Source organism: Lepisma saccharinum, chromosome 14 (assembly GCF_977018435.1).
Source record: "Lepisma saccharinum chromosome 14, izLepSacc3.1, whole genome shotgun sequence".
NCBI classification, from domain to species: domain Eukaryota; kingdom Metazoa; phylum Arthropoda; class Insecta; order Zygentoma; family Lepismatidae; genus Lepisma; species Lepisma saccharinum.
Window position 1 is genome coordinate 61554275 of NC_139242.1, and position 27371 is coordinate 61581645.

A 27371-nucleotide genomic window follows, 5' to 3' on the forward strand; every position below is an offset into this window, starting at 1 on the left:
CGTAGAACAGTGCGACTGATATTTCGCCTGTTCATTGTTTTATCGAAAATCGTGAATATCAGTTGGAACATTCACAATTCGCAAGGACGAAACTGAAATTTTGTCTAGTACCATTGGTGTACGGATATAATTGGGTATTTGAAGGAAAACAAGACTAAAAAACTTTAGTGATTCAGCGAAGACCTCAACTTCTAAGTTGATGTATTCTATGTAGAAAATAGCCCACATTTATGAACGTCTAAGGTCAAACCTTTTTTTCTATACACCAGGGGCTCCCAAGGTTCTTCGCTTCAAGGGGCCCTTGCCGTTTCAAGATTTTTCCGCGGTGCCCAAGTCAGAATGTATGTCAATCCTATCTAGCACTTCCGACGCTCAGTTAGTGTGGTTAGGTTGCTTGCCTGAAGTTAAAAAATAAATACATGTTTGAAATTCAGAAATATTTTATTTGTAAAAAAACTACCAATAAGCACATATTTGGAATAATTGTCATTTCAGTGAAAATATTGGAACATTTCGCGGCGCACGCTTTGGAAAGCACTGCCTACACGATACTTGAACAATTTCAGTTTCGTCTTCTACGGTACAACTGGCGGAAATAACACATAAACAAGAACTGTTACTCTTTCTCTGTCAGTTGACACACGTACACATTCTTACCATTCTCCCCCGCATGCCCCCAGATCTGTTTTCAGTGCATCCAACATAAACCCTTTAACAAGGGTGCCAATCCCCCCCGAAGGTCATTAGTGCATCCCCCAGATCATTATATATACCGTCTACTACTATCCTATTGCTAAAGGTATTTTTTTTTACTGAATACTTTACTTGATCTGCCCCCTCTAAATTCTTAATTTTCTTAATCTAACAGATTAAATAGTTGACACGCACCTTCTGCCTTTACGGCTTTATGTTAGTCTGTTACAACCCTTTTATCGGACTTCTCAGAGGCTTCTAAGGGTTAGTAGGACCAAGCCCTGGCGAGGTCTGTGGTGCAGGATTTATTTTCAAATTATTACCTATGTAGCTTTGAAATGAAAGATCCTTAAGATCTTTTACTCGAAGATTTATTTATACTTCCGATGTTATACAAACACTTTTTCAAACAGACAGTTCACCCGATACAACTTGTAGGCCTAAACCTATTAGTTGTACCGAAGTTTATAACCCTGGTCTTTTTGATGATGCAGGAGAACGCCTTATTCAGAGTTGGGTTTGTGGAATATCTGCCAAAAGGAGTACAAGTACACCAGCCAATCCGAAGATTGAAGCAAGATATTACCCAACGTCCCCTGAACCATCAGCCTTTCGGCAACCAGGAGAATGTCCCGTAGGCTTACAAAAGTCTAGCTCTTTTATATCATAATTTTGTTTACAATTTACCATGGTTACTACATAGTTGTTTAATATTTCCATAGTTTCATCATTTTTCCTGATTTAAGTTAAACAATTCATTACCTATTGTAACATTAACAATAACACATTTTTAAAGAAAAGATTCCAACATAGATTAATACAATACAGATTGAATAGTTTTTTGCTTGAAAAAGCATGTATTGACAGGGGCGACACATAGTAAATAGTTGCAAAAGTGACTTGAAACCAGATAAAGTAAATGAATTTATAAGGAAATATATCCTGATTTCCCTTCCCTCCGCTACATCGCACATATTGCAACATTGTGCCTTTGAAGTGGAAAATTCTAGCTGGGATGTTTGGTTGAACATTTATGCTAGCTGGGGGATGCTTCTATGGTTAAACATGGTGACGGTGAGACAGCTGGGGGGGGGGGGGGCCTTGCTATGCAAAAATTTTGCTATCTGGAGGATACCACCCCCCACTTCCAGCACTTTTTGCATATACTTTAGAAAAAATATGTACTTACTATAATATTTGACGGAACAAGTGACCCCTCGCACTCCACAAAATTTTGATAGCGCGATCCGCGCCATTATCTCGCACGAGGAACAGTTTCCACGTCCAGCCAGTTGCGAGAACTCGAAACTACTACTACTACACCAAATCTCCCCCGGCAAGCTGGGGAAAAAGGTATGTGCACTGGATGTTTGTAGGAGCGAGGGTGGGGGTGAGAAAACTTAGCATTACGCTTATGGAAGTATTGTTTTACTTTTTCTCATGGGAATATGAAAGTTCCGATGTTGCAGAAAAGCACATCAGCGGGAACAAGACAGGTTGAAGATTTTGCTTGTGTTAGGAAAAGTCGAAACTTCCATTTGATTAGCCGTAACTTGAAGTTGTTTGTCCATAAGGAATACATGGGAGTCTACAAATAATTATAATTATTCATCTTTTTTACAGGTTGTATTCATCTTAATCAACGTGGGAAGAAATTCATACGCTCTCGTCAGGCACGTATCTAGAAATATATTTCGGGGGGAGGGGACCGAACCAAGTGTCCCAGAAATAATAATAATAATAATAATTATTAAATTATAATTAAATTAAATAAACTTAAAAAGATGGTGTAGGAATATAAATATAACAGCATATATTTATTATCTAGTTTGCGTGTACATAAGATCTCCAAATTTGTATAAAAACAACGGAATTAATGTCAAATTGATAAAGAATTGAATATTTATTGAATAATAAAAATGAATGTTCCTGATTAAGAAGTAACGTGCATAAATGATATTTGGTATTGTCCTTCAAAGAAGTATGATTCCAATATAATAATCCTTGCCTTCCAAGTTCATAGAAAATAAATAACCATCGATTATAGTAATACAACAAAGGCAAAAAAGAAAATTTTCATTAATTTGGTACTTGGTAAGTATTTAGGGGGGTTCCGGACTCCCTGAACCCCCTTTTTTCAGTAGCAGTTCCCATCCGACGACATCGAAATAAATGCCTACCCATGGGCGTCCGGGAGGGGGTGGGGCAAGGGGGCCGTGCTCCCCCCCCATGGAGAATGAAAGTCAACCAAAAATTATTTATTTCGCACATATAATTTCATTTTAGCCACAATAATATGTTTTAATTATTGCGTGAACACCATAAATTCAAATTTAAGGAATGTTTTTTTTGTTGTTTTTTTTGGAAAATGTGCCATGTTTGCCCCTATCCTGGAGAAAAATACCTTCCTTGCCCCTTCCTGGAAAAAATCCTGCTGACGTCCATGGTGCGAAACGGTCACTCTTCGACTTAAATTTGAGGCAATGAATGCAGAATTTTTTTTACTAGTAATTGCCGGAACAGTGAATTAACAAAGTCAAGCGTAGATACTATGTACGTAGTATAATCCTGCAGTGACGTGCGGTGACGTCGACACTTGGGGTAGCAGTCAGTGGCGTGCTCAAGGGGGGGGGGGGTTGGTGTAAGTCACACCCCTCCTCCCTTTAGGGCCAGTATTCCTTCAAAAAAGAAGAATGTCAATAACAGGAAAAGATTGCAAAATTATGAATGAGTACTAGAAAAAAGTACACGTAACCCCCACCCACATTCGAAAATAAAAAAACTATTTGATTTGACTCTAAGCCAGAGATCCTGGGTTCGAATCTCGGATTGGCCATTTGTGTTCTTTGTGTGTTTTCCTTCATCTATTTTGTTGTACCAAAGGTGGCGGAAAAGCGAAGTAAAATAAACCAATTTGAGCAATCAATCAATGATTTGATTTCATTTTTGTTACTTAGCGTCGCTTTTTTGTCACATTTGGTAAATTGTGAAGATGATACGATGAAACTGATGAAGGGAACGAGCACAGGGAACGCCCATGCCCGAGTCGGGGTTCGAACCCGGAACGCCTGGTGTCGTAGCGCGCTGTGATAACCACTCCCCCGCGCTTGGTTGATTTGGTGACAGGAAACAAAACACAACCCACTTTTTTGTAGTTTCTTCAATGATATTCATTTGACTTTTTGAGTTCTGAGATACATTTTTCATTCCAAATTATTTCATTATTCACTGCAACACAGGATAAGAATGCGCACTCATCACGGATTCGAATCCTGGCCTGGATTGTTCATATGAGGTCCCTTCACCAATTTCATCACATCATCACTCAATCCTCATTTTCGCGATAACCAAATGTGGCAGAAAAGCGAAGTAAAATAAACCAAACCAACAACAATATGAACCCGCGTTCTCTTGCCCAAATAAATACATCCGTATTTATGACTGTTACAGGCCAATATATTAGTATATTTAAATAAAACACTACTAAAACGAGAGTCAGAGAGAGATTGAGCACATATTTGTAATTTAATCATTATATATTCCATATTTGAAAAGGAAAAAAAGAAAAAGCATAACATTATTGTCTGCACATAACACGTTCCCATTTTATAAATAATAAAACTACATCCCATATTATACATACACACATATTGTACAACGTGTAAAAGGTTGTGTAAATACAGAGAACATAAGTACTGCAGAAAATTCTACCCTGTGTTCTTTAGAGGATTTACAAAAAAATTATGAGAAACCAATCCCCTATCTGTCCTATAGGAGATAGACTGGGGGACCTGAAAGCCTGGGCTTTCAACCATTGCAGCGGGGTGCGTGGGGGCAAGGGAAGTAGAGGTAGAAATCTTCCTTTTCCTTGGGCCGGCCGTTTCTACCTGGAAACTGGCCTGGCTGAAGAAGAGCGAGCTAGGGTATCCAGCCAGCTTTGCCCGCGGAGAACACCGATGGACGAGAAGTGCGTGGAAAAGAAAGTGTTGCGTATGAGCTGTGGTGGCTTTAACAAGACAATAAATATTGTGATTTGAATATAATTTGAGATGTGAGATTGATTGATCTATCTCTGCTAGACTAGCTACTCCTCAGTGCACGTCACTGTAATCCTGCCACATTCTTATTGTAAAACGTTTTCTTCTTTTCTGGCAGGTATGTTGCTTCAGCTGGAAGATTAGAGCCACAACTTCGTATCTAATCTGGTAAGCCACACCTTATAAGTTATAGAGAAGGGGGAGGGGTGATTGCAGTAGTGTTTATACAATGACGACATCAAGTAAGATGTTCGGCAGCAAACTGAGTTCATTATAGAGGTACACATTCAATGAGAGAAAGAACAGTTAAAGTTGTGGAAATTGATTTTTTGGGACCGTTATAAGTTTGATTTTGCTTGGGGAGACACAACTGTGTTTATATGAAACTGATATATCCAAGGACGTACCAATATTTTTCTCTCAATAAATTTCTCCCGCATGTTCTGGGGGGGGGGGGGGGGGGGTTGGAGAACAACTAGCGCATGGCCTTGGAAGATAGCAGATTGATTAAACCGCTTGTGACATCTTCACTACAGCTACTGTGAATAATCTTCAACCAGTAATCTTTGGTTACACCCTGTTTTTAGCATCGATTCTCACAGGAAGGGGGGGGGGGGTGCACTTGATCTCCCGCGAAAAAGGATTTTTTTTTTAATGTACTCTTCTTTCTTTCTTTCATTTCTATGCCTTTGCCTGTGTAAGAACTGTCAGTTAAACTTTCAGTGCTAGAATCTTTCTGTCGATCATTTGATTTAATACCTCCTTCTCCCCTTTTCTTTTTTACGCTTTTCCCGCTTTTCTTTCTCTTATTTATTGCGTTTCTCCGCCTTCCTCTTTCATTCTCAAGTCTTTTCCTTTCAATGTCAAGTCTTTTCCTTTCAATGTCAAGTCTTTTCCTTTCAATGTCCAAGTCTTTCTCATTCATTCTGTCCCTCTTCCATTATTTTTCTCTTTCCATTCTCATTCTCTCTTCTTTAGTTTTCCCTTCCATTCTCATTCTTTCTTTTTCTCTTCCATTCTCCTGCTTTTAACTAAACATTTCAGTTTTCTATGGGCACCCATGCTACACAATAGTAATAACTGTTCAGTAAGACAAGAATTGAAATTTCTGTGTAATGAACGTGCTCCTTGATCACTCGCCAGGCTTTTTATCAGTTAGAAACTCGTACGTTGCGTTTATTTATATACCAAAGCGCTTATGTACTTTGCATGTTTAAAACCTGAAAGTTATCCAGTGTCGGGGCGTGGTGGATGTTCCAATCCTCAGATCACTCTTCAAGGATTTCAACCATTCTCCGCTCGCCCCCAACCTATCCAGTCACACTTACACTTTGAGAGCTCATTTATCACAACTGCAAGATGTGTTTTATATTCACTAACCAAAAAACATTAGAATTGTTTGAGATTCCGGTGGTCATTAATCTCACTTATATTTATTCGGCGTAAGGTTATGTGGTTGTACAGTTCCACTGATGTGGAATTCTTACATCAAAGTAAGTTAAATCACATCTCTTGTATTCTTTTTAAACTCGGAGAATTAATTGGCGATACCAAAATACAAGATACTATGCAATTCTGTAAGCTGTAGTATATTGCACGTCGCTTTTTCTGCTAATTTTGGCTAATCGCGACGACGATGATCAACATTGATTAGACGAAAATAAAAAGGAAAACTCACCCAGGGCCAAGGTGGGATTTGAACTCGAGTCAACCTTTCGACATGTTTGTCCACCCTCGAAGATTTCAACTAAATCTATGAAAGATGAAAATCTGTCATTATTTTATTCTAATACTTTATTATTATTTGGTAATTTGATATAGAAACGTTAAAGTTTGTAATTTGAGCATTGAAAATTACATGTAAAAACTGTATATGTACTCAATCAACAGAATTAGGCCAGCAATAAATAATATATTTTGTAATAGTAGACACGTGAATTCCGAATTATAAGAGTAATAAAATGTGCTAATGAGGGAAAACCGGTGTTCCGTTTGCCGATATGTCGGCATTGTCAAAATCGAAATGTTGATTTGGTTCGAGACATGTTACTTTTATCTACTGTGTCGATTGTTAAATACGTGCAAGCGTAAATCAAGAAAATATCTAATCAAGCAGACTTTTTTCTGCTTGAATGAAAGTATTGTTACATCGCAAGGTTAGATTCATTAACATCTATTACACATTAGTTGTTCTTGCGTGGGTTTCAACGTGCTCTGTTTTTATATGGATATTAAGTAAGGTCATGATATCTGCTCACAAGGCTTGTACGTTGCGGTCTGAAAGTTTAAAATGTATAACAGAGGTACATAATTTTTTCTTCCCCTTGACCTAAAAACTTCTGGGCATAAATAACGTCTACCCAGAAAAGCCATTGGGTAACTGGTTCTAGGAACACGATGTAAAATGCTTTGTGAATCACCACGTAGAGAATGATTTACGGCCAGATGAACTGCCTGCTAGACGTTTTATTTTTTTTTAAAGCGTGAAGGCAATTAATTGTATTAAAATACTATTATTATCCATTCATGTCTGATTTTCTTTTCCAACAACCACTTTCCGTGAGTGTGTTCAGTGACAGACTGTCTCTTATCCAAAGCCTAGTTTTATTAGTATGCAACATTTACTTCAAAACAACATTGACATTAAGTATAGTAAGAACTTGGAATGATCAAGTAACCTCGTTTAGTTACGCTAAGTGATAAAGAACAGAACATGATTGAGCAAAATATCCAAATAGAGAGTGCAACGTTTTAACAAGACACATTACAATACATTTAATCAATTTTGACTTTATTTCGTAACGAGGTTTAAGGTTCGATGTTCAGCCTGGGCATGAGTGTCCCTTTATCAATTTTACCCATAACTATTCATAATCATAGTCACAAGTAGCTAAAAGTGAAAGAAATCTACGCATAGATAGAAAGAAAAAACTGGAACTACAGATTAAGGTGGAAACTGAACCACTGTGTGCCTTCAGTGGGTATGGAAGGACGCTCGTGTGAACTTGTCTTCTCGCTTGAGGCTGTCATTGATTTGAAAAATGTTGGCAATTTATCTCACGCGTGCAGTTCTTAGGTCTCATTTGAATGAAAAAAGATTCACCATGCTTGGTAAATGTATACGTAACTTAAGTGTCACATGCACTATTATTATTATTTTAAAAGGGGGTACTGCGTTTTCACATGTTACAAGGTTAGTCATCGATATTGTGGCAATACATGTTTACTTCCAAATCTAGAACACGTACGTGCTTGAAGACATTTAAAAATGTGTTTATTCAATGGAGACAATATTGGCAATAATTTTCTGGTGTCGAAGAAAGGTACTCATGTACCTAGAACGATACAACTACATTGTAAAATTTACGTCATGTGAAATAAATCAGTTTGCTCGCTTGGTAGAGAGAGTTGCAGTTCAAACCTACAGAAACAAGTTAGGGGAAACCAAACTGTCAAGGATGAAACTAGCTGTATATCCCAAGGACAGACCTAGTTCGTATTTATTCAAATGAGTGTCAAACGAACAAGGAATATTCATTATGATGCTATAAGCATGTTGAATTTGCATTGCTTACCTCTAAGGATTGTGATGATCATAATCCCAATCCGTTCATTGAAAGTGAGTGAAGTTTTTTGCTGCGTTTTGTTTTGTTACTAATGTTTCGACGGTCTTTTACGTATCTTCTAATTGGGCAGAGATCCCGTCCCGGGTTCGAATCCAGACATGAGTGTTCATTGTGAGTGTCCCTTCATTAATTTCATCGTATCATTACTCATCCTCATCGTCGAGATTAGGAAAGTGAAGTAAAATAACAAAAATCAAATCAAAATCAGTCCTACTTAGTGCTTTTCATACATACATATCATATTTGCTCGTGATACTAAATAAAACAAAAACTGAACGATAATAATCCCAATTTATGCGTTTTGAGGCATAATAATAATACTTATTCAACATGCTGATCAAAGATCAGGCACCCTTTGGCTGTAACAGCCTGTTGTTCTAGATGTTTGTTGGGACTTTCCATACACTCAGTTCCAATTATTTCAGAAGTCAATTTTGGATTTCTTTCCAGTGAGTCACTAGCAATGTGATTTTACATTTGGAAATATTGTGTTCGTATGTTTATTTTTTTTTCTCCTCATGAAGACAAACCTGTTTCTCAGTCTACCGTCAAGCTTGTATATCTATAAGATTCAATGTTGTTCCTCAGGCAAGTTTAATTTCAAATTTTCTTTATCCGTTGTCCTTTACAAAGAGAATTATTAATGAGTGTCTACTTACGAAAAGTTAATTGTGTTAACTCATTTGAAGACTTAGGTGGCAGCATGGTTATCACATCGCGCTACGACGCCAGGGTCCCGGGTTCGAATTCGGGCCTGGGCATGGAGGTTTGCGAGTGTCCATTCATCAATTTCATCATATCACCACTCATCCCCATCTTCGCAAATTAGCCAAAAGTGGCACAAAAGGCGAAGTACAAATAAAGCAAATCAATCAATCAACTTAGGTGAGCAAGCCATGTGGTATGAAGCAGAGAGGAAGTAAGAGTTTACAGGATTCTTGTTGGGAAACCTGATGGTAAGAGACCTGTAGGACGGCCAAGACGAAGATGGAGGGATAACGTTGAGATGGACCTAAAGGAAACCGGTAGGTATGGAAAAGGGTGGACTGATCTTGTTCAAGATAGGGAGAGATGGAAGGCTTGTGTTGATGCAGCTATAAATCTTCGGGTTTAAGAAGGCTAAAGAGTGAGTTAGTTAACCCATTTTACTAAACTTAACGGCACCAAACACAATGCCTCGCCCAGCAGGTCCACTGAAATTCCCTTCAAGGATCGAATTTACATAATTTGATTTTAAACGTGTACGAGTAAATTTGTTTACTTTTGAATTTCACGTGGTTTTATATCGTACGAATTTGGAGATTATTAATAGGCATGGAGTGAACAGGGGTGCTGATACCCCCCCCAAATCATGTTATGCTTCCTCACCCCAAAAAGAATCATATCATTCGCTCCCTCAAACCATATCGTAATTCACACAAAGTATTTAATTACGACAGCGTGTCTACCGAAAGTAACTTTTCCTTAGCTTTACTGAACACTATACTTGATCTGCCCCTCCTCCCTAAACAGGGGTACCCATCACTCAAGACCATCCCTAAAATCTTTGATCATAATCGAGAATATAGCTTGTCTTGTAATCCAGCTATAGTATAAAAACTTCACATTCACCTCATTCAAGCGCCAAACACGCATCCTAGGAAAACATGATTGCGAGCGAAACGAGAAAGAAAATTTTTCCATCCATTTCTTTGCAGGCTTTCAAGAACATTAATTTAATAGGATATCAGTACTTTCTTAGTATTTTCGAGCTGCTCCTTTGGCACGTTCGGGGTCGAAAACGTGTGGATACCATATCGCTAAATACAGTCTCCAAAATTTAATGTTCTAACTCTCTCTCCACTACAGAAATCCCTTGACAATAAGATTTGACACTTTATCAAAAGCTTTCTATCTCCCCCTTTAAATTTAATAATCAATTTTAGACTTACTGTTGATATTGAAGAGTGGACATTGCCTCCTCCAAAAAATTAATTCTCCGTCTCCACACCAGAATTTCCGCAACAGTCTAAGATAATAGCAATACACAAGAATTGGATATCCCCTTCAATTTATTGCTCAATCCCCCTCTAACTAAAACACCCGCCATAATCGAAGACCTGGAGTTGGATACTGTCCCCCACAAGTTTAATTCAGAATCCCCCCCCCCAGAACCCACATGTCAATTAAGGCCTAATATGTAAAAGTTTGATATCTCCCCCCCCTCCCCATGTAATGTGTTAAATATGGTGCATTTAAGGTGTAAAATCTTTATATATATATTTTCGAAAAAAAATATAAATGTTGAATTTTATATTATTTGAAGGGAAAAATCCCCCCAAAATTTCGATGGCGCAGCCTACGCCATAATACCTCCAAAAATTTCGATGGCGCAGCCTACGCCATAATACCTCCAAAAATTTCGATGGCGCAGCCTACGCCATAATACCCCCCTGTGGGCACCCCTGGGAGTGAAATTAGTTCTTGTAACTTGAATTTTCTGTACTTCTACTTGATTTTCATGAAAAACTCGATATGCTGACCAAGGCAGAAATTTATTTTATTATAAAAAATATAAACTAAACATAACGTTTCAACCTTATAGTTATAATTGATTTCATTTATATTTTATTTGCTTCAATGTTCCGTACGATTTAGTGCTTTTGATAAGCATTACGATTCAACTGTTACGCGACAATATTTTTGCGGTGTGTTCACTGGATTGCTTTTTCAGTATTCTATTGCGCAGTTATGTTGTTAGCACATGAATTGTATCGGTCGTTAATTCAGCGTTTTGTACACAGTATCGTTGATTGGATTTCATTGTGTCAGGCTACTGTTTTCTTGGCATTCAAGGTCAGGCCATACTATTGACGTTTTGTTAACTTTGTCGAAGGTAATGTCTTGTGTACTCTGGATTTTATACGAGGGTTGTCCGGAATGATTACAAAACTGCGCTTTTACAGGACCTTTTGTGCTTCTCGCCTTTCTAGTCTACATGAACTCTATGCCACATAATATAGTGTCATATTGTGGTCAGTGTTGCCACATGAAATTTCCATCGACACCGGGAAATTTGGGTAGTGAAAGGGGAACAGGGAATTTTCACGATAAGTATTGAGTTTGCAGGGAATTTTGAAGATACATGACTCGCCGTATTGAAATCCAGCAGATTTAAGTGTGATATAATTTTCCTTTCTCTATCGCGTAATTTATATCATAAATATAATGAAATATTTGGGAAAATTAATATGCTCCTACTATTGTATCAATTTTTGCAACTATTGTAATAATTAAGTATAAAACTAATGTAGTTGAAAATATTGATTTTTGCAATATGCTACAATCTTCATTGTTCCTTGATTTTCATCCATTAAATCTTAATATTTCAGTGAGTCGGTGGAAATAGTAATAATTAACGACTATAGCTAGTAATAACAATGAAAGTTGATAAAATTTGTGATTTGCAACTTTGAAAGGAAAATTGTACATTCTGAATGTGGCAACACTGATTTTGATCCCGCTGCCTGTGACGAAAGCAAGTGTCATGGCACGTTTGGGGAGAAAATTATTTGTTATTGACGGTGAATAATTCAGCGTGATTACTGAAGAAACTCTAGTATCAAGGCACAACTCTTTCACTTGTTTCGGATTGTGTTTTAATGAAAAGGTTGCAAGAAAATGTCCGCATGTTATCGTTGATTTCTCAGCGAACGAAACAAAGTAGAACTGTCAAGTAAGCAAAAATTCACTCGTGTATTTGACGCGCTCCAGGTTATCAGCCTGTGCATTTTGCAAGACTTTCTTGGCGGGAAGGTGTTTATTGGGAATGTACTCAATGGTTCTATCATTCAACCTTGACAGCGAGGAACCTTATCAGTTTCTGGAGTACACTTGTCTGTGAAGATTATGTTCAAGGACGCGTAGTTCCGTGACAGATATGAACGTATTTTTTTTTGTATTGTTATTTTAAGTCTTATTTCTGCAACTTCGCGACGATAAGGAGAAATGATATTAGCTTGATGAAGGTACAACCGCAAAGGTAACGACACATATCAGTTGGCCAAGTTTGAAAACCCTAAAAACAAGAACACTTTGGGAAACGTTAATAATTTCTGTGTTGTACAAATCTTTGTCGAAAGAAGAGATTCTATTACTTCATCCTGGTTCCTGGATGATGTTTTTTCTTGGCTTCCCAGGTAAATGATGCAATGGTATCTTTAAAAAGCAGTTAGGGCTCTTCCTTACGTTTCTTGGCTCTTTCCATCCAGCCTATATGTCGTCACAACTCTTAGTCGCGGTCAACCCAATGGCACAAATCGACTGTTTATTAAATCAACTACTGATCTTGGTTGGTGGTCTAGAGGCGGCAACAATATATCCGGCCCTGGTTGAGCAACGGTGACGATACAGCGGTCACATGCACAACTAAATCGTCTAGCAGTGCTGTCTTGTTTATACACACACGGAGCAAGGGAACTTTGGTGAATCGACCTCTGAGTGCTCTCAGCCGATAATACACTAATTATATTAAAAAGTAACTATGTATAAGTTGAATAATTAACCAGAGCAAAATTCTCGCTCTAGAAAGGTAATGTAGTGTTTTTTTCTACATTAAAAAAATATATTACATATTTTCGCACATTTTAATATTTTTTTACAATTTTATTTTTGGGGGACTGCAACCACCAGCACCTCCCTTCGATACGCACTTGCAGTTGCACGTATGCACGTTATCATTTGAACCTTTGAGTGAAACACGCAACCAGATTGTAGAACAACAGGTGATTACATATCAGTGCTTAGCCTATATTTTCGAAAGCTCCGACGTACAGAGCTAAAGTCTGTGTTTAAATACACAAGGTGAAATATAAAAAAATATATCCCCCAGCTATTTTTTTCGTATTTCTTGTCTTCACACGAACATACACGAAAGCTCGTTTGTTTCCGCATTTAATATTGCCGAGGGCTCCAAAATTATTTTTTTTCCTGAACGACACGCTAAGTGTAGATAAGTGTTTTGTTTATCCCACTTGGATAAACTAGCGCGAAATATTTGCTTTATTTACGCACGGAATGTTCTGGATGTTATTTATGATTGTCCCTTCATCAATTTCAGCTTATCACACTCATCTTCATCGTTGCGATTAGTGAAAAGTGGAAGAAAAGCGACGCTAAATAACAAATAAAAATACAAATTGTATCTTGTTAGTTTCCTCAAGGTTGCTAACACATCTCATTACAGTACATTACGTGTAAGCTATCCAACTTTGAAACTGGTTTGCAAAATTGGGGAAATTTTCAGTGTGAGAAATAATGATCGTAAAGCATGTGACAAGATACATTCATTATGAAATTTCAGGCGAATAGGATCCTGAAAATGATGCAAAGATAGTAAAATTGTTCACACTTTTAACAAAGTGGGTAAAATCAGTTACATTATTAATATTTGTAAGTTATACTTCATATTGCTCCTCAAAATCATTCCTAGTTGAAATCAGAAAGCGGATTCCATTTTTAGGGCTCTTAGCATCAATTATTCGTGACTGGTCGACGATGAGTTTCAGTTTCCTCCTTTTCTCTGAGGGTGTGTGAGAGAGAGGGAGAGAGAGAGAAAGAGAAAGAAGGTAAATAAAGAAAACAGAGGGTGAGAAAGAAAGGAGGAAGAAGAGACAGGAGGAAAGACAAAGAATAGAAGAAGAGAGGAAGAGAAAGAAATGAGTTAGGAGAAAGAAGGAAGAAGACAAAAATGAGGAAAGACAAAGAATAGAAAAAGAGAGGAAGAGAAAGAAAAGTGAGAGTAAGAAAGGAGGAAGAACACAAAGAGGAGAAAAGGCAAAGAATAGAAAGAGGAAGAGAAATATAGAAAAGTGAGAAAAAGACGGAAAGAAAGAAAAGAGGGAGAGAAAGGAGGAGGAAGAGAGGAGAAAAGGACGGAAAAAAGAGGAAAAGAAGAGAGGAGGAAAAAGATAGAAAGAGTGAGGAGAAAAAGAAATAAAAAAGAGGAATAGAGTGAAGAGACACAAAGAAAAAGGAATGAGGAAAGAAGGAAGAGAAGAGGAAAGGAGAAAAGAGAAACGGAGAAGGAAAGAAATAGAGGAACCTACGAAAAGAGAAGAGTGGAGAGAGAGAAGACAAAAAATAGGGGAAGAAGGTAAGAAGAGAGTGAAAGAGAGGATATAGTAAGAAAAATAGAGATAAACGTAATAACAAATACGTTAACAAACTAAACAATGCTTTAAAAGAACGCAAACTGATTTATATAAAGGTCGCTCAACCTGAATTAGTACCAATGGTGATTTAAATTACAAAGGCATTGTCCGAGTTTACACGTAAACACTGACTAGTAAAATCGCGCGAGAACAATTCTAAGTAGAAATGAATTATTTTGCAAACACATTGAATTCTTGAAGAGGGCATGTTAGTGAAATCAACCAGGTCATTGTTCAGTGTAGCTGAAACTACATTCTGGCATGCGATAATTACATGCCACTAACGCAGGGTTTCTTTTAGCGCATGTTCATTGCATCGTTACAGGTTTGCGTATCTACGTGTTTTTTCGCTCATAAAAAAAAATGCTGCAGTCCGGAAAACTCAATTTCGTTTTCCATTGCTCCATTGTTTAGTCAGTGTTTACAACGAAACGAATACTTTGTATTGTGGTTAATTTAGGTCGTTTTCTGCCTCTTGGTTAATCGCGACGATGGGGCCGAACTGATGAAATGGATGATTATTCTCTCTCCCAGAGCGGATCACTTGATACCCTGGAACAAGAAAATATTTGTTATTTCCTACCTATTTGTTATGTACGTTTGTTCTTTTGTTTGTACCTGCATTCCGGTTTTCATTTTCTCTTTCTAGCTTTTCTTTTCTCAATCGTAGTATCTCTTTGTTTGTGCTTGCTTCATCACTTCATCTTTTCTGTATTTTCCTTCGCATTTCACGACGCATTTTCTTCTTTATTCCGTTTCTTTGTGCTTTTCCTTCTTTCTTTTTCTTGCACCTTAATTCCCATCCCCCTCTCTTGCTTCTTTCTATTTCCTTCTATTCTCTCTTCCCTCCCTCTCTCTCTTCTATTTTTCTTCCCTTGTTTCTCTCTGTATTTTTCTGTTTCTAGTTTCTATTTTCCCTTCTCGTTTTTTACTTTGCTCTCCTTTCTCGTCTGTTTTTCTTTTTCCTTCTCTCTGTTGTTTTTCTATTTTTCCTTCTCTCCCTCTCTTGCTTTCTCTCTCTCTGACGTGTTCCACCTTTTAATTTATCATTCCTTCACTGGCTCCCTTTTTCACTTCTTTATTTATTGTCCCTTATCTGTCGTATGCAAAAAACAAAAATACGCTAGTTTTACCATTTTTTTTTCGGGTTTTACTTTAAAAAAACTGAAGACAGTTCACCTGTTTTCCTTTTCGAAAAATCCGGGCAAAATGTCCAACCTTCGAGCAACCCCTTGTTTCCTATCTGGCATTGACACTGGCAACCACGCATTGGCAGATTGAAATTTAATTACAAATCTAAGTATCTATTTTTATCAAGATTTTACACTACCGGATATTTGTAAATCCGGATTTCAAAAATGCGATCGAGCAATCAATATAATAAACCCAATATTACAATAATACTTCTTGCCTTTTTCTTTGAGAGTTGGCAACCCTGCGTGCGTAAATTCTGCACATTTAACCCTTCCGTGCCTCAATGGTGGAAGGGTGACGTGTGGAACATGGTTTGTGCTTGATGGTTCTCTGCATACCAAGGTGCGCTCCCGCGGCCGACCATCACGAAAGGAGTTCGTGCAGCGCCGAAGCACTTTTCGTTTCGGCTCTCGAGACCTGCGTGCCATCGGCTGGCTGGGAGGAGAAACACGCAAAGCTGGCCGGAACTAATGACACAGCTGCTTTCGTATTGCGTAATTTGCTTCTCCCCCTCGGGCGGTTCTTTGGAATATAGAAGTTTAGGTGTTGCTTCTTATCCGGAATTCGCCCGATGTTTGTCATTCCGTGACGTCATAAGCCATTCCCAGTCTTTAGAGTTGAAATCGCGCTTCCTCATTTAACCCATTTGCAGCGGTGATTTAGCAAGTAGAGTTCGCTTCTATGCATAGGTAGGAAAATTATTTATCGTTACTATTTTTTAGATGCTCTTGTAAAGGGTGGTGAAAAATTAGTCGTCATCCTAATTTAACTGACCTTTATTTTGACATCTTGTTGTTTATATCAGTAGTGTTTTGTCAGTTAATTAAAAGATACTCACGAAATTTGTTGTGTGCGAAAATGAATAAGTTTACCCCACAAGAACGTGGAAGAATTGTGACAATTATGCGTGACAACTTTTCAGTTTTGGTGATTTGCCATGGCCGGCCAGGTCCCCCGATTTGACAACTCCAGATTTTTACCCTTTGGGGATATTTGAAGTCATTGGTTTATGTGAATAAGCCAGAAACGTTACATCAACTAAATGACAATATTCAGCATTAAATTGAAAACATTTCCCCGCAGATTTCCAACATCATGGAAAACTATAAAAAGAGCCCAAATTTTCATCAATTCGAATGGTGATCGTTTATTGGATGTTATCTTTAAAGATTGAGGACACAAAACTTACAAGTATCAATAAAACGTTAACACAAAAATACCTTCTTTGTTTAATTTAAAACCCGAGCTAAGAAGAAAATCAGGCGATGACTTTTGCACCACCTTGTATTTAACGTGCCCCCTTTAAGATGTCACAACTTTGACGGGACGAAAGATGGAAATAGGATAAGCCCATGCCCTTCGTTAAAAATATCATTCATTAATTCACTTGGAACGACCGTAGAACACCTCGGTGAGATAGGCAGATAAATTACAAATTTTATGCTATAGGATGTTTCAAAAGGCGTGCAGTATTTGTGTACATGTTGCCTTCATTTGTCGACAAAATTCTGACCTGCAACTATTTGAATAACATAATTTAGCCCTGTACAACCTCAGGAGTCCCACGTTCGAATCCTGGCCTGGGCATGCATTTTCTTTGTCCCGTCATCAATTTTATCATATCATTACTCATTTTCATCTTCCCGATTAGCCAAAAGTAACAGAGAAGCGATTTAGAATAAATAAATCAATCATACATTGTAAAATTAAGTGTGCTCAAATTGTCAAAAATGTTACACTATCGAAGACACCTTTGTAACATAGCGTAGTAATCAAGGAGGGGAGGCGCTAGAATTTTTTTGCCCGGGGTACATTGATAAATTAGTGTGGAAGGGTATAAAATGTAAGACGACACGAGTTTTACAAATATATATTTCCACTTCCTTTCTTCAATATCGATTTTCCTCTTACATTTTTCCCTTTCGTCTTTTCCTCTATAATCTGTCTCCTTATTTCTCTATCTTTCGTTCTAATCTTGTTTCCCATCTCTCGTTTCATTCTTGAAACCTTTCTCTTAACTGATTTCCTCTTCCATATTTCTATTTCTCTTAACTGATTTCCTCGTTCATATTTCTATTTCTCTTAACTGATTTCCTCGTTCATATTTCTATTTCTCTTAACTGATTTTCTCTTCCATATTCCTATTTCTCTTTTAACTGCTTTTCTCGTCCATATTTCTCTCTTTTAACTGCTTTTCTCGTCCATATTTCTCTCTTTTAACTGATTTTCTCTTCCATATTTCTGTCTTTTAACTGATTTTCTCTTCCATATTCCTATTTCTCGTCTAACTGATTTTCTCTTCCATATTTCTATCTCTTTTAACTGATTTTCGGTGGCCGCGGTGGCTCAGTCGGTAACACGTCTGACTACCATGCTAAAGGTCCCGGGTTCGATCCCCGGCCGGTTCAAATCCGGGAACTTTTCTAACGATGGATCCCCGGCCCCGGCGCCCACCCAGCGTCGAATAACATGGGTACCTGGGGGAAACCCTGGCGGGTAAAGGCGGTCAGGGGCGTGATGCTGATCACATCACCCCCACTCACGACCGGATCAAGAAAATGTGGGGCGTTACCCCCACACCCCCTATACGCCTTCATGGCGTTGTGCTATGCACAGGGGAGCACTTTACCTTTTTTTAAACTGATTTTCTCTTCCATATTCCTATTTCTCTAACTGATTTTCTCTTCCATAGCCTATTTCTCTTCTAACTGATTTTCTCTTACATATTCCTATTGCTCTATCATTTCGTCTTTGCCAAAGGTTCCCAGGTTCGGTCCCCTGTGGAGGCACATCTAACGGTGTTTCGGATCCCACTTTCAACTTTAGGTTCAGTCCCGATTAGCCTATAAGAGCACAAAATAACTTTAAAAACAACATAAAGCTTAACTAACACGTAAGGGCCGAAATCGACATTCGATTTATATAAAAAAAAATCTGCCTGTACTGGAATTTTAGGTCGAAACTGTTCAGATGTGCGGTAGCCTTATATTTTGGGTTATAATAAATGAAGGGCACGGGGTGGTAAAACATGGTCATTATTCAGTTCATTGAGCACAAGGGCTTTGGCTCTTTTTACTTTGTAAGTCAATAATGACCAAAATCTCAGAAAATAACCCCCCCGCCCTTCGTCGCAACTCGGCACGTATTTCTTGCGTCGTTACTGGATTAAAAGAAACTATAATGCTATAAATAAAAATCCGTAAAGATATTACAGATGAAAGAGGACCATCCATGACAACTCGAATATATCTATGCTTTAATACCGAAACTGTGCAGTTGATACCAGGGATATAAATACACGAGTTATCATTTTTATCTTCTAACAGCTGTTGAATGTCACCCAATGCGTTGGATATCTGTGTACATAAAAAAGGGTTGCCAGTGCTATAAAGAAAAGCATTACTACAACGTGTTAAGGGTTGATGTGTATTTCGTCTTGTACAAAGTCGTTATTGTTCTATTCTTTACTTCTTTCAGGTAAAACGTGTTCAACGTGTTCTGCGGGGCGGCAGAACGAAACTTTTTTCAGGGAGAGCAAAGCAAAACTTTTTTTCAGGAGAGCAAGACAAAACCTTTTTTCAGGGGAGCAAGACAAAACCTTTTTTCAGGGGAGCAAGACAAAACCTTTTTTCAGGGGAGCAAGACAAAACCTTTTTTCAGGGGAGCAAGACAAAACCTTTTTTCAGGGGAGCAAGACAAAACCTTTTTTCAGGGGAGCAAGACAAAACCTTTTTTCAGGGGAGCAAGACAAAACCTTTTTTCAGGGGAGCAAGACAAAACCTTTTTTCAGGGGAGCAAGACAAAACCTTTTTTCAGGGGAGCAAAAGTCTTTTTTCAGGGGGTCAAGACAAAAACTATTTTTCAGGGGGTCAAGACAAAAACTATTTTTCGGGGGGTCAAGACAAAAACTATTTTTCGGGGGGTCAAGACAAAAACTATTTTTCGGGGGTCAAGACAAAAACTATTTTTCGGGGGGTCAAGACAAAAACTATTTTTCGGGGGTCAAGACAAAAACTATTTTTCGGGGGGTCAAGACAAAAACTATTTTTCGGGGGGTCAAGACAAAAACTATTTTTCGGGGGGGCAAGACAAAAACTATTTTTCGGGGGGGCAAGACAAAAACTATTTTTCGGGGGGGCAAGACAAAAACTATTTTTGGGGGGGCAAGACAAACTATTTTTGGGGGGGCAAGACAAACTATTTTTGGGGGGGCAAGACAAACTATTTTTGGGGGGCAAGACAAACTATTTTTGGGGGGCAAGACAAAAACTTTTTTCCGGGGGGGGCAAGACAAAAACTTTTTTCGGGGGGGGGCAAGACAAAAACTTTTTTCGGGGGGGGCAAGACAAACTTTTTGTCCAGAGGGGCAAGACAAAACCTTTTCAGAGGGTAAACAACATTTTCTCAGGGAGGACAAATAATATACAGTAGAGCATCGATTATCCGAATACCGATCAACCGAAACATCGATTAACCGAAAGCGTTTGTGAGACAAAATATATACAGTTTTGTGTTTAATATCACTGTTTCTTTGTTTTATATTGCTCCCATGACACTGGTAGAACTTTTTTCGTAAACGATCGGTTATCCGAAAAATCAGTTATCCGAACACCCCCAGTCCCGAATTGTTTCGGATAATCGATGCTCTTACTGTATACTAATAAATTGTGGCAATGTTTCATTTTAAATTATTTGAAAAGGGACTATTTGTATTTGTAATCGTTCATTTTCTCCTGTACAAAATTGATTAGAACTTCATTGTGACGGCTCGTCTGTCCGTCGCTTCTTCAAAGAATGAAAATCGCCCATCATCGGTCATTGCACGGTAGACTTTTGGGAGAGCTACTGTAGGTCAATTCATTGAAGGTAAAACTCAAGTTTTTAGGCTTTTTCTAACAAGAAATCATGTTGCAGACCTCTTCCATAACCTTGTTCACAAGAATGTTCTGAACAAATGCTACTGTTATCATGTTTTAACGGGTCTCTTCGTTTACATTGCATAATCCACGAGGCACAACAACATATTTTTATAACTTGCGAAAAATAATATTGGTACTGTTTCTCCCTTACTTTTGCACGTCGCAACACCACACTCTGAAGGCATTTCAAACACATGAACTGTAACACACTACAATCGCACTAATCTGAAACCAAAGACTGGCATACCAAAAGTACATCGAAAGGTAAAGTAATACAGTGATGCTTCGCACAACAAACTCACCTTATAACGAACCCCTCGCATAACGAACGTGCGCACGGCTAGGGAAACTTCCCTCATTACGAACCGTACACGAATGTCGTCACACATGTGTTTTTAAGAGATTGCTTTTTTGCTTTTTATGTATGCTGGTGCAGAAGTTATCTGCAGCTTGTTTTAAGTTTTCTTTTAATTCTTGAAGCTCTTATTCCTTCAAATAAAGTGCAGGAACATTGTGATGGACAATTTGCACTGTAATACTCATGGATCCCACTACTTTATACACAAGCAGCGACCTGCCTACAATTCACGTTAAAAACGATTGTTATAATTGCACTAAAGGAAAGGCCGATCAAAGCGTCGAATGGCGAAATAACAATTTTAAACCTAGTATACGTATTTTTATAACTGTATTGTACCTAATGATTTTCGGTATGAATTTACAATACCCGGAAGTATCTCCAATTGCTTTCAAATTCGGCATACTCACTAATTGTGGCCTCGTAATCACGAATCTGCAGTTAAAATTTGGCGGTCACGTCTATAAATGGCAAAATAACCTTGTCAATTACCGCTATGATTTCCCATACACTAACATGGAAACCATGTTTTCTGATATGACGTCTTCCTTTCCGCACAACGATCTTGCTACCTTGTGTTGTCATAACACAACGTTGCTCAAGTGTTGTGCAATAAGTGAGACCCGTCGCATGGAGCGTTGATTTGCATGTGAGAAAATGGCGTCTTGCGTAAAGGTGGATAACATGTTTGCCCCACGAACCATTCACGGTAAGGTTAGGTTAGGCAAGCATAGTTAAAATTAAGGGTGATCATAAACATAGTTTTGAAACACTAACCATTGCAAAAAATAGTTATTTTCTTCATAAATCAATGGTGTTTAATTCGTTCACGGACCCACTTTTTTCGACTTATTTCGCTGCAGATTCGCGATTACGAGGCCAAAATTAGTGAGTATGCCGAATTTGAAAGCAATTGAAGATACTTCCGGTATTGTAAATTCGCTCCTGATTTTCTATAACTTACAAATTAGTAAATTCACAGTATTTCTAACATTGATAGTTTTTCATATTACTTGTATTTGTTTTACTACATTTCACGATTTTGTACGGGGCTCGGAAACTGATTAAAATTATTCCTAAAGTAACCTGTGCCCATATCTTCTATCCCTGAATTTTAGTGTCTATATTATTTTCATATTTTATGTAATTTATAATGAATTATATTAATATATCCTTAGATTTTGTTTTGTACGTATTGGTTCAGATCTGAAATATCGAGTGTAAAGATAATACGTTGCACATTGTAATATTTGAAATTTTGTATTCATACAGGCAATTTTTATACGGGATAGTCTGATATTGTATATTACTATTTTTCAATCTAACGTGTATTATTATTGTAACTCATTGTTTTAGTAACCATACTTTGTTGTGTAAGGTTACTTATGCTTTGACGTGTTTTATGTTTATTTACTTACATTTCTGCAACTTCAAGAATATATCTTGTCATTCAATCATGCGAACTAACCAACTCAAAGCAGAGTGTGTAGTACACTGTAGTTGGGCATTCGCGCCGAACCGAATTGCGCACAAATCTTACAGACCTGTTTTGCGCACAGATTTTGATCCAACGTTGCCACTTTGATAGCTTTAAAGTCTGTGCGCAAAACTGTTTTTTTTTCTTTAGACAAGAAGAGCGAGAGAAATTAGAAAAAAAATAGTAAATCTCTTAAGGATTAAATAAAAAAAAAAAATTGACCAGTAAATGTAGCAAGTCAAGATACAATTTTCATACCAATTTACATAATACAGTAAGTCACTATTGATGTTTTCAAGATACAATTTTCATACCAATTTACTCAAACTCAAAAGTTAGGTTAGGGTAATGACTGTACAACAAACACTTTTGTCAATCGAAGCTCGTGACCTTCGGTATAAATACGGAGATACACTGACCATTACATTGTAGTCCACCAATCAGGTTCATGCTCTATGCCTATCTAATGCTACCCTTCCAGCAAAAACACGTGTAAGTCTACACACACACAAACAAACACAACAGAAGTGAGAACGGCTTGAGAACATTTTACATCTGACAACATCGTCTCATTTTTTGTGCACAATCCTGCACATTATGACAGCTTGTCAACGGCTTTTCAAATACCACTGATAAAACCGGAAAAGTGTGCGCTATCATTCGCCTGTTGTGTTCAACCAAACAGGTTTGAAAGGAAACAGTGTCCTGGATAGCATTGAGCTTGGCATGCGACGCATCGCTGCAGTAGTAAAAGGTCCATCGCTTTTTATTCTACATCCTGTGCAGTTTTAAGGAATGCTATTCTGTTGATGCAAAGCAGATGTTGTCCTCTGCTTAGACATTTTTATTTCGCTTCTTGATCATCACGTTGTGGTAAACAAACTGAATACAAAAGGTATGGACAATTCGCCTTGTATTACTTTAGCAATTGGGCGAAAAACAGCAAAAGGGCTTGGAATTTCAAAACGGTAAACATGTTTCTTTCCGTATGGGGTAAAAGCCCATCTGTTTTCTGTTTACACTGTACACTGTGATGTTACGCCAACGCCAGTCGCAAAAAAAGGCGTGCCTGACCCCACCCTCTTCTCATTCTTGGGGCGTACCCTCTCCGAGAGATGCATGGGCGCCTCCCAAAAGTGCCACAGTGGTCGACAACCTGTACCGTTGTCAAATTGTCTCGAATTGCATGCAACTTACTTGTCTCGTTTGGATATCCAATCCCAGTCTCGTTCTCGTTCAGAGTCTAGAAATAATTATTAAAAAAATGTTTTTAAAAACTTAGTAAAACGAACTGAAAAAAGAATGAAATTTTGTACATAACTTTTAAATTACCCTTGCATGTAAGTTCCATAGTGAAGTAAAGTGGATTTAGGAGAAATTTTTAATTGCTTCATATAGTAATTTACTTATGATTTTTAAAGTGGAGAAAATATAGACGAAAGGGAAATAATTCGAATGTGTACCTTGATATGTAGGGCACTCATTCATCCTTCGGTTCCGTCAAAATAATACTACGAAATTTCCTCTCCTTCCAAAAAACTGGGATTTTTACAAATTCTGAAAAAAAATGTCATCTGCTTATAAGTCCTTCTAGAACATTGACGCAAATATTCGGGTGGTTTACTTTCGCTATTGTCTAGATATTTGCAATAGTTTCGTGGATACTCAAACCTATTTTCTATCACAGGAAGAGAATAAATAAGCTGCTCACTTTTAACCTTTCCAGACCTTTTTTTCCCGGTATAGCAGCGCAGGACTGTTATTTTGCAGCCCTGCTTGCTGTTTCTGGAGGAGGGAGTCTAATCTTCCCGCTTGTTGCCCAAACAGGGGACAGCGGTAGGCTTAATTGGCTGTTTGACCGCAAGTTTCTTGGCAGGTACAGTGGTGGAAAGAATTACTTCCCCATAAGGCTATAATAGGAGCAAGAAATGCTGGAGGGTAGGCAACACACATTGCACCCTTCTTGATCGGGTGATATTGTCAGTCTTAACACCGAGAAACTTTTTCCACGCGAAGGTTAGCACGACAGGAAGGCAAAGAGGGTCACGGTCACGTGACTGTTGGTTACGTGGTGTGTTGTGCTTCTCTACGTCCCCAGTTCTTGATCCACATTACAGAAAAGGTAGAGCTGCATTCAATATATGAATGCTTAATTATGATTATCTCATTAGTAAGGGTAACAGACGTGTCGGGACAGTCTTTTACTTTAAATTCCTGTTCGTCATAGGTGTAATTTGGCGTGGGGCAAAAGGGGTATTTGCCCCCTCCACTCAAATCAGGTTTCTTAAAGCTACTAAAACAGGACTAAAATTAGACGCATCTAAAATTTCTTATATTTGAAAGATGGGTTCAAAATAGATACCAATTTAATACTTTGAAAATGTGTCAGATTTGTTTATTACGTAAAATCCCGGGTTCGTTACACGGTGGAGGCACTTAGTGGTTCGTATCCCACTTTAAACTAAAGGTCCAGTCCAGATTAGCATATCTTTGCACAAAACAAAAACTAGAAAATTAATTGTAAATTGTAACAAAATTTCATGTTCAACCACATACAAAACTTAAGGGAATAATTTATTCCAGGTTGGAGTTCACATCTGTAGCATCTAACCAACACAATTATGAATCGCAACACATTTTTTCAGACCCATTTTAATTATACATGTATGATAAAATAACAGAAGTAGAGGAAAGAGAAAGGCAGAATTTCAAATCTCGTTACATACGATTCTGGATTCGAGTCCCGTGCAGGCATGACTTTCTTGTTCATTCCATTTATCTGCTTTATTTCATCATAAATAGTCGTTATGGTTTAACTGCAGGGGAAGAACAATGACAATATCAAACAGAACTAGTCGATAAGGAAGGTGTCAAGAAGAAACAAGATTTGGCAGTGTTTCAGTCTCTCGGTTTCTCGAATTGAAAATTGCTCTCCCGTTCACGGTCTCGACTAGTTAAATATAGAAATCGAAAACGAATGTGAAGATACATATATTTCATACATTCCGGTTTTGTAGGAGATTTCGTGAGAGATTAAATAAGTACTCTACGATCGTGTTTATTTTTATAATTTTTGTTTCCCGTTCGCTGATCGCGACGATAAGGACGAGTGACCTTTACATGAAATTAATGACGAAATACTCAAACACCCGTGACAAGGACGGTACTCAAACCCGGGAACTTTGGTGACGAGATCGTATTTCGACCACTTAATGAGCTTGTCCACAGAGCTTGCTTAATGTTTTGTGTCAGGTAATTCGTAATATCCCATATTCATTATCATTTTTTTCATAATTTATCTTATTGTTGTGATTAACCTGAAGTCGAAAAATTATTTGAAAGGCAAAAATGCAAGATTGAATGTCTCTGATGTCACTTCGTGCCAAATTATATGACCTGATATTATGATATGATTATATTAATAATATATTATGCCTAGTTATTCCATTGATTGATCTCAATTGAGCACACAAATTAAGGTCTAATGTCCACTCCTAGCCAACCTCCGTGGCGGAGTGGTTAGCACAGCGCGCTACGACGGCATGGGCCCCTGGTTCAAATCTTGGCTTGGGCATGTGTTTTCTTGTTGAGTGTCCCTTCAGCAATTTCATCATATCATCACTCATAATCTTCATCGTAGCTATTTGCCAAAAGTGGAATAATAGCGATAATAAATAACAAACATACAATCAAATCGAACATCTCCACCGATGTAATTCTATTCAGTACCAAATTCCCACTTTATTACTGCATCTTACGTCATTTTAGTAGTGGGATTTACAATATTATAAACTCAACTTATAAGTGTAGAAAAGAAGAGCTCAAATGATTGAACAGCCCGATTTGCCTACACTTAAAATTATGTCAAGAGGGGCATATGCCCCAATTCTTCAGGTGTGATATGTTTTTAAATTTCATGAATTTTGAATTCTAGTGTAGAAAAGAAGAATTCACAACAGACAGATTTGCCTACACTTAAAACAATGCCAAGTTCTCATATGATCTTATTGTTTACAGTGTGTTTTTCTGTCAAAATCCCAGGAATCTTGATTTCTAGTGTGGAAATGGTGAGCCCCCCCTCAGATTGATTCTGCCATGTGTATATTGATATAAAGCTCATAGCTCCTGGGTTCTGAGACCCAGTAGAGTGTGGTGCATAGTCCCATGGTTTTTATTGCCTTGTAATCAGGAGGCCTCTGGGTTTGAGTCCTGATAAAATGTGAAGCCTCCCCTGATTGCAAAGTGTTAATATTGTTGCCTTGTAATCAGGAGGCCTCTGGGTTTGAGTCCTGATAAAATGTGAAGCCTCCCATGATTGCAAAGTGTTAATATTGTTGCCTTGTAATCAGGAGGCCTCTGGGTTTGAGTCCTGATAAAATATGTAAGATTGAAATACATGTGGCAAAATAATATGTCCACACGTGAGATTTTGAGAATAATTACTGCTAATTGATATACAACTGATAGCTCCCAGATCTGAAACCCCCCCCTCCTCTCCTCAGACAGATTCGGCCATGTGTGTAAAAGCTATATCTGTGTGATTGTTGTTCATAAACTTGTCAAAAATATGGCCCTTTTGATATTGTTTTTGGCCATATTCCTATGCTCTACAACTTACAGATCTAATTCAATACAAAATGCTTTTTTTCTAATCTCTGATCAATTCCATTGCTCGGGGTAAGCAATTATTTAGCTCGGAAATGCATGAATTGATATTAATCTATCAAAAAACTAATGTTTTGTTTGCATGCCTTGCCGGCACACAAGAGATATAATCTACACAGCTAGAAGGGGGCATTAATGATATTTCTGTGTAATTCACTGAAGGGGCTATTAATCTTTCTGTGCGACAGGGGAAAAATTCCTAGTCATGCAA

General features: G+C 37.9%; 1 protein-coding gene across 4 annotated transcripts in view; it reads left to right on the top strand.

The window, feature by feature from the left end:
* Ae2 (anion exchange protein Ae2) overlaps positions 1-27371 on the top strand; it is a 201188-nt gene that overhangs the window by 56829 nt on the left and 116988 nt on the right. Inside the window, exon 2 of one of the 4 annotated variants that reach the window (XM_083135767.1) lies at positions 4849-4898. The exons of the other annotated variants lie outside the window; for them this stretch is intronic. The gene's annotated coding sequence lies outside the window, so the exon portion shown is untranslated. The remainder of the gene's footprint in view (positions 1-4848; positions 4899-27371) is intronic. 4 annotated transcript variants of the gene reach the window in all.